General features: G+C 31.1%; 1 long non-coding RNA gene across 1 annotated transcript; it reads right to left on the reverse strand.

The window, feature by feature from the left end:
* Positions 1-6,606: 6,606 nt before the first annotated feature.
* LOC129912103 (uncharacterized) lies at positions 6,607-10,228 on the reverse strand. The gene is made up of 2 exons (XR_008771745.1): positions 9,303-10,228; positions 6,607-6,664 (listed from the first exon to the last, which is right to left on the reverse strand). It is a non-coding gene; the product is annotated as an uncharacterized LOC129912103 (long non-coding RNA).
* Positions 10,229-11,563: the final 1,335 nt, after the last annotated feature.

Here is an 11,563-nt window from a genome sequence, read left to right on the forward strand (position 1 = left end):
TGTATCAATCGAAGATTCTTCTAATTTGGTCCAAAGCTTATAATACAATGCAAATACTCAACAGCTATGTATATTCAATAGCTTTTCGCTGACTATGACTTTCAGCCCTTGAATCGCATGCAACGTAATGCAAACAATTCATTCTTTTTTAAACCCAGTCTAAGGAAATCCGCAAAGGCGGTCTTTGCAAAACTACTTATCTATGCCTTCCTTCGCTCTCTTTGACGTATTTGAGCTTACACATTTGCTTTTGTGCATATTTTTATAAGTAATATAACAAAGGTAGAATCTTTGTCAATTAATTTTTTTTTTCTATTTAAAAAATCGCATTGTGATTTCTGTAACAAAACGTACAGCTAATGCTAATAAAACATCAAAATAACTTAAATAATCCAGTCAAATAAGGGTTTAACCACGGAATGAATGCTAATACCTTCGTTTTGGCATTCTATAACATACCTCAAAAGTCTAGAAAAATCTCATGTCCGCAAGTCGCGATTTTCAAGGTCAAAGCGCGAAATGGAGATTTTCAAAAATAGCAAAAATAGACGATGGTATTATATACACACATGATATTATATTATATCGAGGTATTATTTAATGCTGATTCCAAAAAATCTAAAATCAAGGCAATCTGACGTCTCTGAAAAAAGTTATATCTGTTTTTCATCTATCAACCCTATATAATAAAACAGTTGCAATCTTACTACCGAAAAACACTTAAAAGTTATGGCAGAGGAACCAAATTTTGCATGAGGGTTCACATATCCATTATCTTTAAGAATCAAAACTTTGGGACTTTGTTATAGAATGCCAAAACGAAGGTATTGAGCAAAAAAAATTTCTATTAGCATTCATTCCGAAATTTACCCCTTTTTTCACCTTATTTGACTTTATTAAAACAAAAACATTATTTCTCTAAAACGTCCCCCGATGAAAATAAGGCTTTTACAACGAATTGTATAGCTTGTGACCAATTACATTGTTCTCATTAACCAATTGAATATGTTTTTCTTGGAAAAAATAGTACTTGGAATTATACCTCAACAAAAAATAATTACTTAGAAACTCATTCAAGGCCATTCAAATCATTAAAATATAGTATGTTTTACATATCTGGCCACCTTTTTACTTCGTCCACATAGGTACTGGGATTTAAGTAGAATTTTTTCTATTTTTCGATACACCTACTTATTTTTACTTTCCACGAGAAAAAAAAAGTTAAAAATTTCCTCTGAAAAAGATGCCTCAATAAAATTCCTAAATCAAATAAAAATAATATTTCCATTTAAAGCTATCGCCGTGGAAACCTCAAGAATGTTAAAATAAAAAAAAAAGAAAAAACAGACATGAATTTATTAATTATGTTCTAAAAAAATTCACTCAGTGGAATTTCTAATTAAAAATGTCAACGAAAAAATTGTTTATGAATTCTTGTTATTGAATTAATGTTATGAATTTTATTATTCTATAGCTGACAAATTAAATAAGAAAAAAAACTTGTTTTACTTCACAGGTGAAAGCCTTTCATAAAATAAATATCAAAAAATCTAAAAAAAAAAAGCCTACAACCACATTATTATACTTTTCAAGATTCCCAGTTGATTTCAATAATCCCCAAAAGAACTAATCTAATAAATATCCCAAGACCCACGCGGAGGCACTTTAAAACTAAAACTAATCTTTATTATAAAATGATAAATCACCCAGTTACTTTTCGAAATAAAACCACCGGCCGATAAGTCCCGGATGAAAAAAAAATCCGTCCCAGGCCCCATTTGTCTTGCATATCTACAAGTGTATCTTATACCTGTTTGGGGCTATAAAAGCTACATAGAAATCATATCTCGATAAAATAATCATCATCATCGTCCAAACAAACGTGTCATCTGTCGTCTATATTCTATAAGCAAGTCTAGACACCCACGTTTTAGACAGACAAACAATCAACAAACAGTAGCAACCACAGAGAGCCCCCCAAAGTCATTTCAATTACATTTTCTATACATTTCAACCATGCGATGATGACGATGAAGGCAAGATGCAACCAAAATACCAGATAATAGATTTTACTTGCACCATGGGATCATTTAAGATAGCAATGAAATCTAAGAGATTTTGTGTGATATCTCTCTGAGACAAGCACGACAACGAACGACAACAACGAACGTGATCTTAAAAAAAATCATAATTTCTTGCTATAGCTTCTGAATGTTAGAAAATCGACGACGACGATTAACAACAACAAATGCGCTCATGAGACCTATGCAACTTGATTATCACGAAGAAGAAGAACATGTTAAAATAATAACAACAACAACAAAATCCCATCTGTAGATTAAAGAATTGCAATGTTACCACCTTAATACAATTGTAACTCTCCATTTCGTAAATTCTGAAACTCTGGCGCTGCTAGAAGGTACAAAAAAATATGACCTTATCTTCTATTGACAACCAGAATGAAAAGAGGCTCGAGAGACTTTAGAAACAAAATTGAAGAAAACTGTCTGAAAACGGAGCTGTTCGAAAAATTCTGAGGAATGCGGTTTGGACAAGTTTCCCGAATAAAAATTTATTTCACCGCAAAAACACCGCAATACGATCGCAAAACCACCACACGGGCTTTACACCGGGCCGCAACCAAATAGTGATAGTAGAACAAATTTAAATCGCCGCAAAAACGCCGCAATACAGCCGCAAAACCGCCGCACGGGCTTCACACCACGCCGAAACTAAATTGTGATAGTAGAACAAATTTAAATCGCCGCAAAACCGCCGCAACAATGCCGCACAGGCCTTACATTGCGCCAAAACTAAATTGTGATAGGCGAACACATTTAAATCACCACAAAACCGCCGCAACGCAGTAAAAAACTGTGAGAAAGTTTGGCGGCACTGAATAATATATTTTTTATACTCATTTTCATTTTCACTCGTGAAATGATTTAACCAAATTTTTATAGGTACTAATTTTAAAATCAAATTCACAGCAACACATAATTTTTGGGTTGGCAACACTTTTGTAAAATGTATCTAGGCCATATCATTATGTCCCCACGAATGCATCCATAAGTTTCTTCTATCGCTGCGCTCGCTGGCAGTTATGTCGCATTTAGTTTTTTGCCGTCGAGGCGTTCAACCGAAAACGAAACAGACTGACAAGAACGACAATAACAACAAAAACGACCGACGACGACGAGAAGAAAAAAAAGCGCAACAGCTAGAATATAAATTGTATGTAATGCACTCATGCGAGTACTAAAATATATCTAGATAGATGATGTGCTGTTTTTTTTTTTTTTTTTTTTTAAGAGAGAGAGTAAGAAAAAAAATGTCAGTCTGTACAAGTGCTCAGACTGTGTGGTACTATACTTCTACTACTACTACCTACTCCCTCGGGCGTTTTGGCTTGTCGCAAAAGCTAAAGCGCGCATATATGCAGGGCAGACAACAACACATCGGGTAGTGCGTGCAGCAGCGTTGCACTCAAATCGACGAAGCAATTTGTTCTCTTTTTTTTTCTAAATGAAATGTGTGGAGATACTTTCTTTCTTTCTTGATATATTTTTTTTAATTTTCTTTCTTTTTTTTTCATTTTTTATTTCATTTCGTGTTTTTTTGCTTTTATTCGCCGATGAACGATTAATTTATCTAAAGTGTCATGCAATCGGAATGTTAACACTTAGCATGTGCAATACATTTTATATAGTTTTTTGTGCAAAAAGAAAGAAAGAAAAAAAAAATAAATAAACGATGAGGGCGGGAATAGGGAAAATTTAATTTTAAAGAAAAATAAGGAAATACAACTTTCATGAGAATTATTCCTTAAGTGTTTGACAATTGTAGGAAAAATATTATGATGATGATGATAATTTAAATCAGAAAAGCTTAGAATACTCTGACATAGAATGAAAACTATTTAGGTCGCATCAATTAGAGACATTTAAAGCGATGCAATTGAGAAAATTATAGAGTCCTCCTTAAAAAAAAATGAGGAATAGAGTTGTAGAATAGTCTGAAATATACGAGACTTTGCTTAAGTTTTTAATTATTGAAACTACTGCCTGCTGGGTTTAATGTGCAAGAAACTTAAGAGAGAAATTATAAATTTGTGAAAACTAAGCATTTATCAGCTCTCGAATTTTAAAAGAAAAGACCACTCTAATGTACACAGCACATTTTTTTAATTCAATTGGTGTGATTTTTTTTTTTTAATTAACAAAAAATACTTGATTTTGACTTTGACAAATTTAAGATACACATTATATTTATAAATTGGTATTTTAATAATTAAAAAAAATCTATTGGTTTCATTATTTCGTCAGCGATGAAAACTTCTTGTAGCAATGCTTAAATTTTCAAATTCGACGGTCACTGTGGCGTATGTGGAACATTTTCTTATATTGTAAAAAATATTGATTATATCTGGTATGTATTAGTTGGCCTTTTAAACTATATGTGCGTTTTTGTTTCATTAATGAGTAAAGTACATCAATTAAGCAATATTTCGGGAACGCTTTAGCTAAGAAAAAAATTAAACTTTTTTGAAAATTTTGACCATTTCCGTTGTATGAGGATTTGTCTTATTTTATCGGAAACTTGAATAACAATAAAACTTATCGAGCTACAAAATCGGGGTTTTTTTAACTTCGCAGTTTTTTTTTGACTTGAGAGCTAATTTTTCTGAACAAAACCTTGATTTTTCAAAAATATGGTTGAGCTTCAAATTTAAGGTTGGCACCAATTTTTTTTTTTTTTTTTCAAAAGCTACAATTTCTGACAAAAAAATAAAAAAGTTATTTTTACCAAAATTTCTAGACTGGTCTGAGCAATTTTATGCTTTTTTTAAACTTAAAATTTAACTGTAAGTTTACCCATTGGAGCTGAGTTTTGAGCAACAAATTATCAATTGACTAGCTACAGTTTGGACACAAGTAAATAATAATTTTTGTCCGCTAATTTCAGCCATACTTTAGCGGAAAATAAATAAAAAAAAAATTAAATTTTGGTATTAATCTTATATTTAGATTAAAATCTTAAATCCTCAAAGGAACTCTTACCATAAAAGCAAAATTGTGCATTGTGTTTTTTTTTTAGTTTATTATATTTAAAATTGTTTAAAAAAGTCGATTCAGCTGTTTTTAAGCATGATTTTTTTGTTGTTTGCTTTTAACTATTGCATTTTAAAAGTTTTTTAATATAAAAAATTAACCATCTACGTAAAATATGTAGGTATATTTACACATGCGGCAAATCGCAATGATACATTTATATTAAAAAATGAAACCATTGGTCGAAAAAATTTAATAAAGTTCAAAATTCTAAAAATAAACAATAAATGAATAAATATGAATGTATATGAATATTTTGTCCAATGATAAGTCCCACAGCCTCAGGAACAATCACGTGTGAAAAACTGGTGTGCCTACATTCCTTTCTTTTTTCCTCCCAAAGGACTTCAGTGCCGTTTTCCATTTTATTTTTTTTTTATTTCCTTAAATAAATTCTATTGATATCAATCATTAGCTAAACACAAAATGGGCTCATATATATCTTTGAGTTATTTGTTCATTTATAACACCACTAACAGCATAATAACAACAACAACAACAAATACATCAGTGTGTACCTGTACCTACAAAACCTACCTAAACTCCCTATACTCGTACAACAAAACTAATATACAAGTATTTGTCTACATTTTTCCTGCCAAATTTTGACACAAAATTCAACCGCCACGTTTGTCAAATATTTCCACATCCGTTTCGCCTTAAAATTCGATTGCCTCCGCAGTAGTACCAGCCACCAGCTAAAGCAGCAGAGGCAGAGTCAGAAGAGTCATAGCATTTACCATTTTTATCACATATACACGTGTGTGTTCGCATTTAGCATATAAAAGGAGAAAATTTGAAGCACGTGGTGAATGGGAGCCCCGGCTCCAGGGTTATCTAAAATATCCTCCGCAGAGAGAGGATATGCATAATATTGTAGGAACGACGAGTATATGGTGATGGTGAAACCTACGTGAACGTACATCCCATTTGGAACGTGAGCACAAAAATTGGTGGCACTTCGTATAAGGAAGTCCCTTTTTCTTTTTAATACATCAGTACCTCTATGTTTGTATGTGTGTTTAAGGGGGGTAAGTGTATATAATATCTTTTTGGTAGAAAATTTGATTTCCTATTTCTTTAGCATAAATTCAATTTATGATGTGCATTCAACTGTGAGTGGGCGACGCAAAGTGGTTTATGGCTTTGCGAGTGTGTTGTCTTGAAAGAGAGAAAAAGCGGTATAGTATGAAAATTGAAAAAGCATCTGTGGCTTCTTTAGGATCTACGAAGGTTTTCGAGTACTTATAACATGATATATGAACTTTATCCAATGCATGTTCAAATTTTTCTTCTCTAATAAATTGAACTTAAAAAATAATATCAATTCTATCGAAAATGTCAAACCAATCTTTAAAGGTAATCAAGCCTAAATTTTTCTTTCAAACATTTCTTTGTCACTGAACAAAGAATATCTTAATTTTTAAAGTCTAAAAGAATACATTTTAAATAACCTGATGGAGGTTGTGGTGGTTTATTGAATTTTTTGGTATCCTTACAAAAACTCATTCGGCAAAGGTGTACAATGTAGGCTTCATTGCCACGTGTCTTACCTGAAATGAAAAAGAAAAATTGAAAGTTAAACACACAGCCATACGAGTATAATGATTTTAAAAAGAAATAATGTGGACATAAAAGGTTGAGTAATTGGGTTTATTTTGAAAGGAGAACAAATTTGGTGCCGCATTTCAGCCAATTTGTGGAAATGAAGTTCGTTTTATAAAGAAATGAATGTCTTAAATGTTTGTAAATTCAAAGTTATGGTACCACAAGGAACCATTAAAAGCTTGTTTTTTTTTCTCAAAAAAGGTTTGTTTTAATTTACAAAAAATGTAATAAAAAGCAATATAATTGTCTAGAAAATGGACTGAGTAATTTTAATAAACTTTAACTCTTAATATTGGAGTATTTTCTAGTGTGATAAAGGAGTGTCAAATTATATTTTATAATTGAGTAGTGACTTTCCAAAACGGGTTCAAATCAATTTTCACTTTTTACCGAAAAATATCTTTTTTTCCCGAATAAAATTAAGCTAATCTTCCAGTTCTTCACATGAACATTTTTTTTTACTTTCGTAGCTTTTTTTTCAAAAACAAAATTTTTTGCTGAAAAAAAAAACTTTTTCGCTTAAAAAATACTTATTTTTCGGTAAAAAAAATTTTTCGCTAAAATAAAATATTTTTAGGTGAGAAAAATGTTTCGCTAAATAATATTTTTCGCAAAGAAATATTTTCAGTGCAACAATAACACTGTGCTTGAAGATCCAACTTTTTTTTACCGACAGATGGCGCTCATATCTACTAAAGATAATTCGAGTATGTTGAACACGATGGTGTCCTTAGTTTTTCAAAGTTGGCTCAGTTAAGAAAGATTTTGGCCTCTGAAATTTTTAGTGTACTAACCCCTTAAAAAAAGTTTTGGTAAAAAAATTTATATATCTACATACCTATTTATATGTATGTAAATTGAATGAAATTTTGATGATTTTTTGTATTAAATAACATCAAAATAGTGTCATTTTATTGGCCATAAGATATAAAAGTGAAATAATAAAATTTGAAGAAAAAACTATATTTGGTCTATAAATCTCGATATAAAACCAATAAATGCCAAATTTATATGATGCTTTTCGATGATTTTGGGCTTAAAACAGAAAATTTCAAAGGCCAAAATCTTTCTTAACTGAGCCAACTTTGAAAAACTACTCGAATTATCTTTAGGAGCGCCATCTGTCGGATTTTTGAACTAGCACAGTGTTGTTATTCCTTGCTAAAAAAGTCTATATTTTTTTTTTTTTTTTTTCAAAAAAAATATATTATTAGCTAAAACAAAGTTACTTTCTCCGGGTTATAATCTAGCCTAAGATGCATTTAGAAACCTTTAAAATATAAACTTTTTTTTAGGTCTTTGCGGGTTTTTAACCCTTTAAAGTCGGTGGACTTATGTCGTTTCTGAAATAAACGAAATTTTTGTGGTAAAACTTTTGTTTTTATTTAGCTATAGTTTTTGAACTCTACTTTCGATTTTAATAAATTAAATAGCAGTAGATAGAGTAAATCTTTACCTTTTTATAGATGTATAACTTAAAGGCTTGCGTGTCATGATGTTTGCCAAAAAAATTTAAAACTGGTAAAATGTCATATTATTCAAGAGTTAAAAATGCTGCCGCCACCTGTCTGGCTATAACTTTTGAATCCTGAGTACAATTTTAATGAATTTAATAGATATAGATAGAGTAATTCTTTACCTTTTTATAGATATATAACAAAAGGGGGTGCGTGTCAAGATTGCTGCCAAAAAAATTTTAAACTGGTAAAAAGTCATGTATTTAACAGTCAAAAATGTTGCCACCGGGTGAAAATTTTCCATATATTTTGAACCCTTTTCTTTCAGTTTTCGTATTTTAGGGGGTCTGACATACTTAATTTTTTTTTCAGAAGATGAATAACTATACATAAATGAGAAATTTCAAAAAAAAAAAATTTTGGAAAAAGTGGACTTATGCTGTTTCTGAAATAAACGATTCAAGTGAACATGATTTATAAGCATTAAAAAAAATAAAAATAAAAATAAATAATTTTTCAAAAACAAAATTTTGCACTTATTCAAAAAAAAATCGTAAATTTTAACTATTTTTAGTTTCACGTTTACAAAACCGCTAAAGTTCTCGCTGAAAACGATTAAATCGCTTAGAAGGAAACCAGAAATGAAAAGGTTTTGTACATATTTACCTATATAACAGGTATGAGTTTTTTACTTTAAAAGAACTATCTTATCGTTGAAGTCGTTTTTGAGAAAAGTAATATTTTCATTTTGGTTATATGGCAGGTACGAAAGGTACTGCAATACTCCTAAACCTGTTCTTTAAATAAAAGTTAAGAAAAACTGAAATGGCATTTCTAAAAATTGAACAACTTTAATTAATTTTTAAAATTCAAATGACCACAGAATCACCCTTTTAATAAAGATGTTTCTACAAATTAACTTAACAAAACACACACAAAAAGGAGTTCCAAAAACATCCTTGTTATTTGTATTATTCTCGTAATTTTCAAAGTGGTGCCAGTAGGGTATTAACTGTGTAAGAATTATATAAAAATTCATATCAACCCTTGCACTTTATCCTCATCAAGCCATAATACCACAATATAAATCTCCACAAAACAAAAACCAAATTTATTAAGCACTCACTGAGAGAAAAAGAGAATATTTTTTTGATGCCTTCCTTCCTTCCTTCCAGTTCACAGCAGCAGTAACTACGACTTGACTCCAACCTCTAACTAATGAACCTTAGCCATGATAAACAAAGCTGCATTTGCTGCGGTTTACACTGCTGAATAAAACACAAAACAAAATGATCTCTTTTTCTCCAACTTCCACAAGTACAAAAGAGAAGTGTAGTTTGTATAGTAACACTCTAACAGCCAGTCAGTACAATATCTGAAAACACAAAAGTTTTGTTGAATAATTTTATATACGATTACGTTACGATACACAGAAACGTTATTTTCTGACAATTCCAATCCCAATCCAAAAACCAGAAAGAACCACCCTGTGTTTGTTTGTACAGAGAGAGAACAGTTTACCATACAGCCCATTAGCTTGGCTGTAATAAAGCGTAATAAATGTCAACCAATTTGCACCCCGAATCGGATTGCAGCAAAACACAACACAACAACACACTTAACTTTATTCTCTGTTGTTGTGTGTCCTGTGTTGTGCTCTGTGAGTTATGTATGGCAATGGCGAGTTATACTATAAGGACGAGCTTTGTTGTGTAGCAGCAGCAGCTCGGCAGCAGTCAGAAATCAGGACTCGCAAAGGACTATACTCACATAACAACCGACAGGACTGCATTAATGAGATACACTTCGATTGAATTTATTTGCAATGATGCATACATAATGAAATGAGGTAAGTATATCCAAGCAGGCAAAGGAGGAGGCAGTGTGTGTATAGGAATACAGCGTCAATCAGTAGCAAGGATATGTTGTATGTGATGGTCCGGCTAGAGTCTTGCTGCAGGTCTTTGCCACTTAAAGTGCCGCTTTATGGAAATCCCTGCGGAAACCTCATTGCGTGTGTATTATGTTGTGTTTGGTATTTTTTTTTTAAATTTTTTTGTTTAACGAAATAATTTTTTGTTTCTGTTTAACTCAACAAAAAAAAAATAACAACAACGAAAAATCCGTAACGTTGCAAAAAATCAACGCCGGATTCCCGCATATAGTAAACAAGGTTTTGTTCCGGAAGCATCACGAGCGTGTACACTCGTTTATGCAAAAACACAGATTACTCCTGCATTCATACTTGTTTAATTAATTTTTAATTAAGTAATTTAAATTGATAGCCACAGAGAAAGAGCGAGAGAAATTGAAGAGATTTACAGAAAATGAAAAAAAAAAAAATTAAAAACACAGATTCCCACTGATTCGATGATCAAAATCAAACGTCGTAGTCGTTGGGTATTACGGATGTTGTTCTCGTATACTCGTATTCAATCTCGTGTGGGAAATTATTATTATTTTCATTTTTAATGAGATAGATCCGATGACATGCGATTTTCAACGTTTAATATGTCAATTGATTCAAGCGTTTCATTTCATGCTGTGATTTAATAATAATAATAATCATTCAACTCTTGTTTCAATGTCATTGCTAATCGCTGATATAAATTTATTATCAGATTTATATCTAGGTACGGTTACACATTTAGATAAACGGTTTTTATTTTTTTTAATTAGTAATATCATAAATTTGTATATTTTTTCTCCAGGGGAGTAATAAGGCAATTTAAAATTTGCGTATGTAATAAAATCAGACCAATTCATTAAAACTTCTCTAAATTAAATTTTATTATGCTCATAAAAAGTCAGAGGATCAATTTTGTCTTCTAAATCATTAAAAAAAAAGCGTGTTTCTATGAGACTTCAAACTCCAATCAGTGGTAAAAATATTTAAAACAACCAAATTTTACAGTGAACTTTTTTCATCCAGTATACAAAATGAGTTTTGGAATCAGACTTACCCTTTTCGGGAAAAAAAAAATTACTTTAATTTTCATAACTGTAACGAAAACAAGACTATTTATTCAAGTGCAGTTGAAGTTGAATAGACAAAAAAGCTTATTTTAAATATCATTTTTAAGTTAAAAATTTTAAGAATTTTATTCCGCACCTAATATACCTTAAAAAGCATTCCCGGAATACTTCCATAACTCAAAAACTGAAATTAAAACAGCTTAACTGCTAACCATCCGTCCATCCGTCCCGGTTTACCCTGGACTGTCCCGTATTTCTACAGCTTGTCCTGGGTTTTTATTTAAGAAACCCGGGACGTGTAAGTGTCCCGTATTTTTAGTTTGTCTCGTGATTGTCCCGTATTTGCAAATTCTCTGATTTTTTCATTCAAAATTTTAAAAACTTTGTACTAAAAACAAGATAAACAGTGGT

This window comes from Episyrphus balteatus, chromosome 2 (genome assembly GCF_945859705.1).
Source record: "Episyrphus balteatus chromosome 2, idEpiBalt1.1, whole genome shotgun sequence".
NCBI lineage: Eukaryota > Metazoa > Arthropoda > Insecta > Diptera > Syrphidae > Episyrphus > Episyrphus balteatus.